This window comes from Balaenoptera borealis (genome assembly GCF_965194805.1).
Source record: "Balaenoptera borealis genome assembly, chromosome: 2".
NCBI lineage: Eukaryota > Metazoa > Chordata > Mammalia > Artiodactyla > Balaenopteridae > Balaenoptera > Balaenoptera borealis.
The window spans coordinates 126,044,322-126,057,703 of NC_138867.1; the positions used below are offsets into that span (position 1 = coordinate 126,044,322).

The 13,382-nt window shown below is 38.3% G+C and overlaps 1 long non-coding RNA gene across 1 annotated transcript in view; it reads right to left on the reverse strand.

Moving 5' to 3' along the window:
- Positions 1-3,644: 3,644 nt before the first annotated feature.
- Positions 3,645-13,382, reverse strand: part of LOC309624586 — a 46,799-nt gene continuing 37,061 nt past the window's right edge. Inside the window, exon 4 of the long non-coding RNA XR_014242036.1 lies at positions 3,645-13,295. This is a non-coding gene — a long non-coding RNA (uncharacterized lncRNA). The remainder of the gene's footprint in view (positions 13,296-13,382) is intronic.

Sequence of the window (13,382 nt, forward strand, 5' to 3'; positions counted from 1 at the left end):
CTTTTACACTTCTAGAGATGGGCATTCACTACCTCTTCAGACAGCATAGTGGGGGCTCCATGGCATTGGCTTGTTGCTGAACTCAGGTCCGGCTGCTAGAAGCTCGAAAATCAATACCCGAGAGGCAAGTGTTAGTAGAAAGGGAAAACATTGCTTTTAATCAGAAAACCAGAAATCTGGGGAGAAGGCAGACTCAGTGTTCCCAAAAACCAACGCCCAAGATTCTGTCCAGCCATGAACGTTTTTAAAGGGAAAGAGGGAAGTAATCTCAGTTCATCACTGAGATAAGGCATCGGAGTCGTCACCATCCCTCACTGCGTGCAGGCTCGTCAACTTCTTGTGATCTTTATTTAGATGCTTTCTCATTCACACAGTTGGATCACACAGTTTGTTCTTGAGATTACTGAAGGGGAAGCTAGGGAAGACATCTGGTCATCTGTTAATTACTTTTTCTTCATTTCTACTTCCTTGAGCTGTAGAAAGAATGGGTTAGGCAAGGTATTGTGTGATCAAAAGATTTGAAAGGTGTGCTTGGGCCACGGAAGAGTAGAGCATGGGGGTGCCAGGTTTGTTTAGTTACAGTATAGCTTTGCTAAAGTGACAAGAGAAAAGGAGCCTCCTGCAGAGAGTTCTTTCCTGCCAGAAGCTGCTTACCAATCCCCACTTCTCAGAACATCATTCGATTTCTATGGAATTAGGAACGAAGGTCCGTCTTCTGTACTTCTTCATGCTGATATAGGGTGCTGTATTCTTAGTGTGGAAGATGTGGACATGGGTCTGTCACATCTCTTTGCTGACAGTTTTTTTTTTTTTTTAGAAATTTTATTTTATTTATTTAATTAATTTATTTATTTATATGGCTGTGTTGGGTCTTCGTTTCTGCGCGAGGGCTTTCTCTAGTTGCGGCAAGGGGGGACCACTCTTCATCGCGGTGCGCGGGCCTCTCACTATCGCGGCCTCTCTTGTTGCGGAGCACAAGCTCAGTAGTTGTGGCTCACGGGCCCAGTTGCTCCGCGGCATGTGGGATCTTCCCAGACCAGGGCTCGAACCCGTGTCCCCTGCATTGGCAGGCGGATTCTCAACCACTGCGCCACCAGGGAAGCCCTTTGCTGACAGTTTGAGTTGCCCGTTTACATATACGGGCGGAACAAGCTACAATTATTTTGATGCCCACAAAAATATGGATTATTCTGAGCAACAGTGTTAATCCCATTCTCTTAAGGCCAGTTCTTGGAATCGTGCGAGCCATAGATTCAGTACCGCACAAGATGGAGCAGCTTATGTCACGGCTGCAGTCTTGTCATCATGCAGGTAACTTCTTCCCTCTGGTGGCAACTTTAGTATCTGTCAAATGACTCAGGAATGTGGATCAGATATTGAATCTGTGACTCGGTTGTCCTAATCATTAACTGCTTGAGCCTGCTCTTTTGTGACTCAGGGAGGCCTGGGAGAGTTCAGCTTTTCTACAAACAAGAGGCAGGGGACATGGAGGAACCTTGGAACTTGGGGGATGGGGGGTGTGCTGCAGGCTTCTGCTCTGTTCCAGGCTCTGAAGTCAGGCAGAACTAGGTTCGGTTGCTGCTCTACCAATGATATCTTGGGCAAGTTACTTAAGCTCTCTAAACCTCAGTTTTCCTGTCTGTAAAGCGGAGATTATAATACTTAGCTCTCAGTCTTGTTAAGAAACTTAAGTGTGATCAAACAGCACAGCCTCCAGCACAGAAAATATATTAAAAAATGATAGATATTTTTAATTTTCTTTTTCACAACTTTGACTCGTGGAATATTTCCTAATTGTTTTGGCCTAAAATGTTTCCTTCTAATTCCCAAACTTTGGCCCTAGTTTTTATTCTTGGGTCTGGGCAGCAACAGCAGCAGTGAGTTTAATCTACTTTCCCACAACAGCCCCTCATCATTAAATATTCTCCCCTCTGTGGTAAATATCCTAGTTTCTTCAAACTATCCTCAAAAGCCATGTTTTTAAAGCCCCTCTCCATCTTTGTTGCTATTTTTTCAATTCACTCCAAGGTGAATTGAAAAGACAGTTGAATCCACTCCTTCAGAGTGGAGATAGTGGCATTTGGTCTGATAGTTGAAAGATTATTAACAGTAAAAGGCATAATTTAGATGTGGGATTGGGAGTGGGGGGGAGCAAGCAGGTGAAGGGTGGTGCTGGCTGAGGAACAAGCAAGCAAAGTACCAAGTGGAACCTTATGGGGTACGTTCAGAGATGGTGAAGGGTTAAGTTGTGGTGAGGCTGTGGGATGGGAAGTATTTGAAATTAAGCTTGAGAATATAAGTTAAGGGATCAGATCACGAGAGGCTTAAATGCCTTTCTAAGGAATTAATTCTATTCAGTTGACAGCAGAGATCCCTCAGTGTTTCTGGAGTGAGTGTGAGCCATGGTCAGACAGTCATTTTGGCCCATTATTCTGGAAGTGGTATGAGATGCAGCACAAGCAGTACTGAGAGTTTATAGTGATAAGACATCATCTACATTAAAAAAAGAGAAAGATCTCAAATAAACAACCTAACTTTAACCTCAAGGAACCAGAAAAAAAGAAGAACAAACTGAGACCAAAATTTAGCAAAAGGAAAAAATCGAGCAGTAATAAATTATATATAGAATAAAAAATAGAAAAAAAATCAGCAAACTAAGAGTTTCTTTTTTTAAAGAAACAAAATGGACAAATCCTTAGCTAGACTAAGAAAAAAAAAAGAGAGAGAAGACTTAAATAAAATCAAGAATGAAAGAGAGACATTACAATGGATGCCTCAGTAAAAATAAAAAGGATCTTAAGAGACTGTTATGAACAAATATAAGCCAACAAACTGGATAACCTAGAAGAAATGAATAAATTCCTAGAAACATACAATGTATCAAAACTCAACCAAGAAGAAATGGAAAGCCTGAACAGACCAATAACAAATACAGTGGTTTTATCAGTAATCTAAAACCTTCCAACACCAAAAAACCCAGGATCAAATGGCTTCATGGGTGAATTCTACCAAACATTCAAAGAGAATTAATACCAATACTTCTTAAATTCTTCCAAGAAATTGAAGAAGAGGGAATGCTTCCAAACTAATTTTATGAGACTATCATCACTCTTATACCAAAACCAAACAAAGACACTAAAAGGAAACAAAACTACAGGCTAATACCCTTAATGAACATAGCAGAGAATAAAATGGTGGTTGCCAGGAGTTGTTGGTAAGGAGAAATGGGGAGACATTGGTCAAGGTGTACAAAGTTTCAGCTGTGCAAGATGAGTAAGTTCTGGAGATCTAATGTACAACACTGTGCCTATGGTTAACAATACTGTATTGTACACTTGACATTTGCTGAGAGGGTAGGTCTTAAGTGTTCTCACCACACACGAAAAGGATGACAATTATGTGACATGATGGGTATGTTATTTAGCTTGATTGTGGTGATTATTTCACAATGTGTCTGTATATCAAATCATTAAGTTGTACACCTTACATATACATGAGCTTGAATTGTCAATTATACCCCAATAAAGCTGAAAAGAACATGGTTGCACAAAAAGTAATAACTTCAAAGTTTTAAGAAGAGATTCATGAGGAATTTAACTCTATATATGTGTGTGTGTGTATGCATATATCTATCTATCTATCTATCTGTGTATATAAGATGCGTATATATATGTGTGTGTATATATATATATATGTGTGTGTGTGTGTGACTGTGTACTGTCATACAAGTGTTAAAATCCATGCACTGTGTGGCTGAATAGAATCTTTGTTTCTTTACTTCTACTCTCCAAACTTACTCATGTGACAAAACAGTTAAACACAAACAAATTTTTAAAAAATTAAAAACTCTTACAAAAAAAGCAAACAAAAACCTAAGAGCTTTCAATCTAGAGATCTCTGGGTCAGTTTTGAAAATAATCAACATTCCGTTCAAAAGGAAAATCTGTTGCCTTTTCATAGTATAGCAACTTCTGTTATTTTAAAAATAAGTTTAAAACATTATGAAAAAATGTACCATATTAAACCTGTGTAAAATAAGTCATGTTTTAATTGATGGCTAATAATAACCAACAAGAAAAAGATAATGAGAAAAGTTAAGACAATAAATTTCTAGGGAATTTGACAATGAGATCAATGAAAATTTTTCTCTACTTATAAGGACAGATTAATAAAGCTTATTTTTAAATTAAAAATTTTTTTTTATTTTTAAAATTTTTATTGGAGTAGAGTTGATTTAAAATGTTGTGTTAGTTTCTGCTGTACAGCAAAGTGAATCTGTTATACATATACATATATCCACTCTTTTTTAGATTCTTTTCCCATATAGGCCATTACAAGAGTATTGAGTAGAGTTCCCTGTGCTATACTATAGGTCCTTATTAGTTATTTATTTTACAATATATACAGTAGTGTATATATGTCAATCCCAATCTTCCAATTTATCCCTACCCTGCTCCTTACCCCCTTGTAACCATAATTTTATTTTCTACATCTGTAACTCTTTCTGTTCTGTGGATAAGTTCATTTGTACCCTTTTTAAAGATTCCACATGTAAGCAATATCATATGATATTTGTCTTTCTCTATCTTACTTCACTCAGTATGACAATCTCTAGGTCCATTCATGTTGCCGCAAATGGCATTATTTCATTCTTTTTTACAGCTGAGTAATATTCCACTGTATATATGTACCACATCTTCTTGATAGATTCCTCTGTTGTTGGACATTTAGGTTGTTTCCATGTCCTGGCTATTGTAAATAGTGCTGCAATGAACATTGGGGTGCATGTATCTTTTCAAATTATGGTTTTCTCCAGATATATGACCAGGAGTGGGATTACTGGATCATATGGTAGCTCTATTTTTAGTTTTTTAAGGAACCTTCATACTGTTCTCCATAATGGCTGCAGCAATTTACATTCCCACCAACACTGTAGGAGGGTTGCCTTCTCTCAAGGCCCTCTCCAGATTTTTTGATGATGGCCATTCTGACTGGTGTGAGGTGATACCTCACTGTAGTTTTGATTTGCATCTCTCTAATTAGTGATGTAAGCATCTTTTCCTGTGTTTGTTGTCCATCCATATATCTTTGGAGAAATGTCTGCTTAGGTCTTCCACCCATTTTTTGATTGGGTTGTTTCTTTTTTTGATTTTGAGCTGCATGAACTGTTAGTATATTTTGGGAGATTAATCCTTTGTCAGTTGCTTCATTTGCAAATATTTTCTCCTATTCTGAGGATTGTCTTTTCGTTTTGTTTATGGCTTCCTTTGATCTGCAAAAGCTTTTAAGTTTAATTAGGTCCCATTTGTTTATTTTTGTTTCTATTTGCATTACTCTAGGAGGTGGACCAAAAAAAGATCTTGCTGCAATTTATGTCAGAGAGCGTTCTGCCTATGTTTTCCTCTAAGAGTTTTATAGTATCTAGCCTTGCATTTTAGGTCTTTAATCCATTTTGAGTTTATTTTTGTATATGGTGTTAGGGAGTGTTCTAATTTCATTTTTTTACGTGTAGGTCTCCTGTTTCCCCAGCACCACTTTTTGAAGAAACTGTCTTTTCTCCATTGTATATTCTTGCCTCCTTTGTCATAGATTAGGTGACCGTAGGTTTGTGGGTTTATCCCTGGACTTTCTATCCTGTTCCACTGATCTATATTTCTGTTTTTGTGCCAGTACCATACTGTTTTGATTACTGTAGATAAAGCTTATTTTGAATGAAGACAATGTGAAAATAGTAAAATACATTCTTCCTATGAAATGTAACATGTTACTTCCTTTCTATAGAAATAACTAATGACCATTGTATTGCATTAAGGGATGTGGTTTTAAAATGATGTAGCCGTCTTTTTCTCTTTTTCATCCTTCAAATTTTTTTTCTCTTTCCCTTGAAGACGTTCTTCTTTGTCTTCTCCTCTCTGCCTGTCAACATAGTCATCATAATATGCATCCTGAAATTCTTCTTTCTTTGAGTATGAGAGATCTATTTTGTCTGCTTCCTTTCCCAGTTCTGAGTTTGCTTCATCTTGCCATCGTTCTCCTTATTCTCTTCCTCCTCCTTCTCTTCCTCTTATTCTTTGGGTGGACCAGCTCCGTCCTCCACGTTATCTTCATTATCTTTGTTTTCATCCTCATCCTCTTCCTCTTCAGAGCTGATGTTCATTGTCTTTCCTACCAACTCCCTCTAAGAATGTTTTGCTGCAGCAGTTAAAAAGTACTTTTTCAACCTTTAGGACTGTGATGTCATATTTTCTATTTTTCTCATGGATCGTCATGCCTCCTTCTTTTAAATGCACACTGCAAGGCATTAAGTCATTTCAGCTTTCTCAACATTGCAAATGGGATCTTAAGAATACTGGACTACATTAGTATATCCTGAAGTATGCTTCATAGAACATCAAACATGTGTGCTTCTCAATGGAGAAAATAAAAAGGATATGTGTTACAAATTAAGTTGGCAAACTTATTTCTCTATCAGGAGATCACAGTACACTCTTACCATATTAAAGGCTTCAAGAAGTTCTAAGTAAAACACCTCTTTAACTTGGAATAATCCAGCATTTCTGGCACTTGCTGACAAAGATTTCTTTGCTCCCTTCCTCCTTCCTTTCTTTTTTCCTTCTTTCCTTTTTTTCCCTTTCTTCTTCCCTCCCTCCATCCCTCATTTTCTCTCTTTCTTTCTTTTTCTCTCTCTCTCTCTCTCTTTCTCTCTTTCTGTCAAAATAATTTGGGGGAGATGTTAGACTGGCTCTTTAAGGCCATTTGTGAATATTAAAGTTTGTGGATCTGTCTTAGAAAAGTCAGGAAGGAAGGAGGATTTTGCCAAGAGTAGTCTTCCATAGTTGCTGGTCAGGATAACTCCCAGTGAATATTGGGTTTCCCAAGAGGAGTCATCAAGTTTTCATAAAAGGGCAGGGGATTAGGCTAGCACAGTTTATAGGAGTCGTCTGACACTGAGTAAGTCTCTGGCCCTCAGCTTCTGCCTCTGTCAGAGGGCGTGGGATCAGCCTGGTGACTCTCTCATGGTCTAGAATGCTAGGGTTATGGCTGGGCTGAGTAGGAAATGCCTACTTGCCTGTGGGTGAGGAGAGCACCGTGGGTTGGTGCCCAGGAAGTTTAGAGGTGAATTCTGGTGATCTTCTTGTTTGACATGGAGATGGTGTTTTCCCCAGTGAAAGCTTGGCTCCCTCTCCCAGTGTAAGGATTTGGAGAGTCCTACATTTGGCTTGAAGAGGGCCTTCTATCATAGATTAAGTGCCCAAGCCTGTCCCACTTGCTTAGGCTGTGGGTTTCAAAAATATAGCCATAATCCAGAATGAAGCCAAAAGCTTGTCTGAACAGGTATTTTGACGTTGTCTACTCTCCCACATAAAGTTCCCAAGCCTTTAATGGGAAGAAAAGAAGGATTTCTTATCAAGTTCCTAAAGTTGACCTTCCTGTATACTGATAAATAGAAATTGTATAAGCTAGTAGAGCCTGGTTTAGTGCAGTGGAAAGGAAGGTAGATGGTAATACACCAGCAATTCTGGACAGGGGATCCAACCAACAAGAGGGAGTAGGCATGGAGAAAAGGGTACTGAGGTCATGGAGGGGAGGCTTCTAGTCACAATCAAAGAAGTTCTTCAGCACATCTAGATTCAAAACAGAGGCTCAGGTATAAGAACCACACAAAAGTCCCACTTATCTGGGCATTGCAATGTAGTTTTTAAGAACATAGATTCAGAGGAAAGCAAACCCAGATCCAAACCTGGGGAGGAGGTTATCGAGAGGACATGACTGCTGGTTAACTGAAGAGTCAAACCCAGGCAGATGGAGGCCCCTCACCCTCTCCCCTGCCCTTGGAATGTCTGTTCCACCCACCAGTCCCATAGCTGGAGCCGCTTTCAAGCCACAGCCTTGAAAGTGTAATGTGTTGCTGAGACCATCTGGACTAGATACATGACTGAACCCTCTTCAAGGCTTCCATATAAACTTTTAAGATTCTGGCAGGCAGATGCAGAGATCTACTCATCTTGTGGCATCCAAGACAAACCTCAAATGTATGTTCCCTTACTTAGTAAGCCTGCCGCCTACCAATTTAGAGTGGTCTGCCTCTTTCATAATCATTCACATGTTTTGATAATTCAACAAGAGATTTTGAAGCTATATCGTACTGGGAAAAATAATCTGTCAGATCTCTCTGTTCAAATCCTGATTTTGCTACTTACCAGTTAGGGAAAGTTATTTTAACCTCTCTGAAACCTTGCAAGGTTATGAAGATTAAACGGGTGATGAATCCATGTACCTGGTCATTAGGGTCTGTCTGCTATAACTTTCAGTAATAATAGCTATGTTCATCACTAATGTAGAATATTGAAGTTCTAAAATACAAATGGATGAAGAAGTTGATAAACATAGGTCCAGAGCAGAAAAATGACTTATCCAAAGTTATAGAATGTAAGGACTGGAACCAAGATCTCCAAACTCTAAGCCAAGTGTTTTTGCCTCTACATACACAGCGGTCTCCATTACATAGTATTTGAAGCACATTTGAACAGTGGAGGAGTATGCTGACAAATTCCATGGAAACCAGTAGACTTGTAGTCAGAAATCGAAGTTAAAATCCAGTTCTGCCACATACAGACTGTGTGACCTTGTGAAAGCCGTGCAACTTCTATGACCCTCCTTTCCCTCATCTTGTAAAATAGTGGTAATGACCCTTGCTTGCTTTCAGGAATGTTGTGAAGTTCAAATGAGATGAAAAAGGAAACTGTAAAGACCAGCATGTGTGTAAGGGATTTGTGTTTATAGTATATACTTTAAAATGGCCAGGGAGCATAATTTGCTTCATATCGGTTTATCAGTATTTTGAAAATGATTTATATGACCAGTTCTGCGCTGGGGCAGGGAATAGCAAATGGGATAAGAATTGTGCATTCCATCTTGTTTATGGTTTTCTTTGCTGTGCAAAAGCTTTTAAGTTTAATTAGGTCCCATTTGTTTATTTTTGTTTTTATTTTCATTACTCTAGGAAGTGGGTCAAAAAAGATCTTGCTGCGATTTTTATCAAAGAGTGTTCTGCCTATGTTTTCGTCTAAGAGTTTTATAGTGTCTGGCCTTACATTTAGGTCTTTAACCTATTTTGAGTTTATTTTTGTGTATGGTGTTAAGGAGTGTTTTAATTTTATTCTTTTACATGTAGCTGTCCAGTTTTCCCAGCACCACTTATTGAAGAGACTGTCTTTTCTCCATTGTATATTCTTGCCTCCTTTGTCATAGATTAGGTGACCATAGGTGCATGGGTTTATATTTGGGCTTTCTGTCCTGTTACATTGATCTCCGAATGGGATAAAATATTTGCAAACAAAACAACTGACAAGGGATTAATCTCCAAAATATACAAACAGCTTGTGCAGCTCAATATCAAAAAAACCAAACAACCCAATCAAAAAATAGGTGGAACACCTAAATAGACTTTCTCCAAAGAAGACATACAGATGGCCATGAGGCACATGAAAACATGCTCAGCATCACTAATTATTAGAGAAATGAAAATCAAAACTACAGTGCGGTACTACCTCACACTGGTCAGAATGGCTGTCATCAAAAAATCTACAAACAATAAATGCTGGAGAGGGTGTGGAGAAAAGGGAACCCTCTTACACTGTTGGTGGGGATGTAAATTGATACAGCCACTATGGAGAACAGTATGGAGGTTCCTTAAAAAACTAAAAATAGAACTACCGTATGACCCAACAATCCCACTACTGGGCATATACCTAAGAAAACCATAATTCAAAAAGACACATGCACCCCAATGTTCATTGCAGCTCTATTTACAATAGCCAGGACATGGAAGCAACCTAAATGTCCATCAACAGAGGAATGGATAAAGAAGATGTGGTACATATATACAATGGAATATTACTCAGCCATAAAAAGGAACGAAATTGTGCCATTTACAGAGATGTGGATGGACCTAGAGACTGTCATACAGAGTGAAGTACGTCAGAAAGAGAAAAACGAATATCATGTATTAACACATATATGTGGAATTTAGAAAAATGGTACAGATGAACCTATCTGCAAAGCAGAAATATAGACACAGAAGTAGAGAACAAACATATGGACACCAAGGGGGGGCAGTGGGATGGATTGGGAGATTGGGATTGACTACTATGTATGAAGTAGATGGCTGGTGAGGGCCTACTGTATAGCACAGGGGGAAACAAAAAAGAAGGTACAATCTCTTTGCAGGACATATATTAAGTTAACTTTAAAAATGCATTCCAATATACATGAGGTGCAGACAAATACTGTTTGATTCCACTTGTACGAGGTATCTAGAATAGTCAAATTCATAGAGTCAGAAAGTACATTGGCAGATGCCAGGGGCCAGGGGTGGGGGTGATGGGGAGGGGGAATGGGGAGTTAGTGTTTAATGGGGACACAGTTTCAGTTTAGGAAGGTGAAAAATTCAGGAGATGGATGATGGTGAGAGTTGCACAACAGTGTGATTGTACTTAGTGCCACTGAACTGTACAGTTAAATATGGTTAAAATAGTATGTTTCATATTATGTGACTTTTACCACAATTAAAAGAGAAAAAGAATTGTTTATTCCAGCAAGGTGGGTGCATGTGTGGATATCTCTGACAAGTATTGTTCTAGCCAGAATAAACCTGAGGATTCCAGCTGGCTGAGGTTCTCCGTGCATTCATCTTCAACGTAACAAAGTTCAATATCCAAAAGTAATTAAAGTGATTCAATTTTTTTTTTTTAAAGATTTTATTTTTACTTATTTATTTATTTATTTAGGCTGCGCCGGTCTTAGTTGCAGCATGCAGGATTTTTTAGTTGTGGCACATGGGATCTTTTAGCTGCAGCATGTGAACTCTTAGTTGTGGCATGTGGGATCTAGTTCCCTGACCAGGGATCGGCTCTGGCCCCCTGCATTGGGAGTGTGGAATCTTAACCACTGGACCCCCAGGGAAGTCCTGAAAGTGATTCGATCTTTACTTGAATCTCTTGGCAAACATCAACAGGAATGTAATTCATACTTAGTCCATCTACAGTCCTGCTCTGTCCCTGTTCCTCCCAATCTTCACATCTCTCACACTCTGCAGGTACCTCAATCCTCCACAAAACTCATCTTGATAAAAATATAAAACAAAACAAAACTAAGCCTTAGTAACTCTTTGTTTTTCTTCTCTTATCCTTTAGCCTCTATATTTTATGCTCCTGAGTTAAGTATTTGCCTTTCTCTCTCTTCACTTCTCCATTTGTCTCTCTTCTCGTTTGCCAATTCTACGTCAAAAATGGGCCAGAAGCAGAACTGGAGCATGCTGAATCTGTCTTTTGAAGTTGAGGAGGGATTGAGGTGTAGTGAAAAACCCAGAATAAGGCAGAATTTTCTTTAATACAGTGGGAAAGGGTGAAAGATAATGAACACATGAATTAATACATACATAGTTTAAATTTATTATAGTTTGTTTTCATCTCTCCAAGGGAATGACTGAATTCATAGTGCAGATATGGGGATGTAAATGTCATATGAGACCCAGACGTAGGGTAGTTAGTTGCAAGAAGTTGCTTATTTTTTGGTTAACATTCATAAAAGTTTTTCCTTCATATTTTCTTCAAGCATTTAATTGCCTCTCTTGTGCCTAAATTTGTGCTACTGACCAAACCACCTATCTAATCTTCTTATTTTTTATTTTACTTTTACTCTCTTAGTAACTTTCAAATATGCAATACAATATTATTATTTATAGTCACCTTGTACATTACATCCCCATGACTTATTTACTCTCCTTAAAAACTAACTTAAATTCTTGCCCTTGGAGGAAAAATGCCTTTGTTGAAAATACTGACTCACCACCGGGGGCCTCATTTTGAGTTGCTTGTACTTTTCATGAGAGGGCTTAGCCGAACAAGACATGATGCATTGCTAAGCATCACCTTGTGCATAAATAATGAGCTATGCCGGTGTAGCTGGTATGTTACAACAGTGTCTGGACCATAATTCTTGGATTCAAATTCTTACTCTGCCATGAATTAGCTGGGTGACGTGGGCAAGCTACTTAACCTTTGTCTCAGTTTCCTCTGTAAAAGGGGATATTCTACCAATCCTATGGTACCTGGTATTACAGTAATCACAGAGAGCTGCAAATAGGATGTCTTTGTATACCACGGTTTGAAGACATTATCAAATAAAACTAGATTGCTAGATAAGAGCAATCATAATAGCAAGTATAATAATATTATTAATAAGATAATAATAGCTAGCATTTACTGAATGCCTGCTTGTGGCAGACGCTGAACTATTTTATTTACTCTTCACAACAGTCCTTTGTATTGAATACTCTTAGTATGCTCGATTCACAGATGAGAGAACTGAGACTGAGTAACTGATGTGTCCAGAGTTATACATTTAAGGAAAGGCAGAGTTGAAATCAAATCCAAGTCTGATGTTACAACGTGTCATCTTAGCCATTCTAAGATATTGTGACAGGGGTAGGAAAGGAAATAATATTTACAGGGAGAAGTCTGTGTGTGTGTGTGTGTGTGTGTGTGTGTGTGTGTGTGTGTGTATGCATTACACACAAAGGAAGGAAGAGGAAGGGGTATGGTGGAGGTATGGTCTTTGTCTTCAAATTGCTGAACAGTTGTCATAGGGGAAGGAATCTCATGTTTTTTTTCCAAATGACTCCAAATGTTATAATATTTTAGATGAACAAATTTCTGCCCATTTATACAGAATAATTGTCTAGTAGCCAGAGTTGCCCAAATATGGAATCATCTGCCCTTGGAAATAATGTCTTCATTAGTTGGCTTTCTTAAGCAGAGTCTGCTGATAATTGGAAGAGGTAGTGTAGGGATTGTGTCTCACTAAGAGGAGCCATTAAGGTATTTTCAAATCTTAAAAGTCAACATTTCTATAGTACATTTCAAAATGCAATAATTTCTCTGGACCACAGTAGGCTTCATGGCAGAAGTAATCCTTCAGCTGGATTTGTGCAATAGATAGGACACTTTTGATTACAAGTACTAGAATAATAACTCTGAAGAAAAAAAAAAGTGAATTATAAGAATCAGGAGGTGTCTCAAGAAGTCCATAGGCAGAAGAAAGAATTGAAACTAGAGTCTGGAATGTCCTCTGTCTTCTCTCTCCATCCAGAATTTATGCTCCTGCCTATAGATTATATTTCTTTCTTCTTTAACTTTCTCTAGAACTGCTTCCTCTCAGTTCCTCTGTCCACTTGGCAGGTGGTAGATATCCATTTGATCGTTTCTGAGCTGACATGTCACAGATGCTGCAATCTTTAAAAAAAGAAAAATCTTTCTCTTTGTTTCAATTTCAACTTCTTTGGTTATACACTTTTTTTATTGAGGTAAAGTTCATGTAAT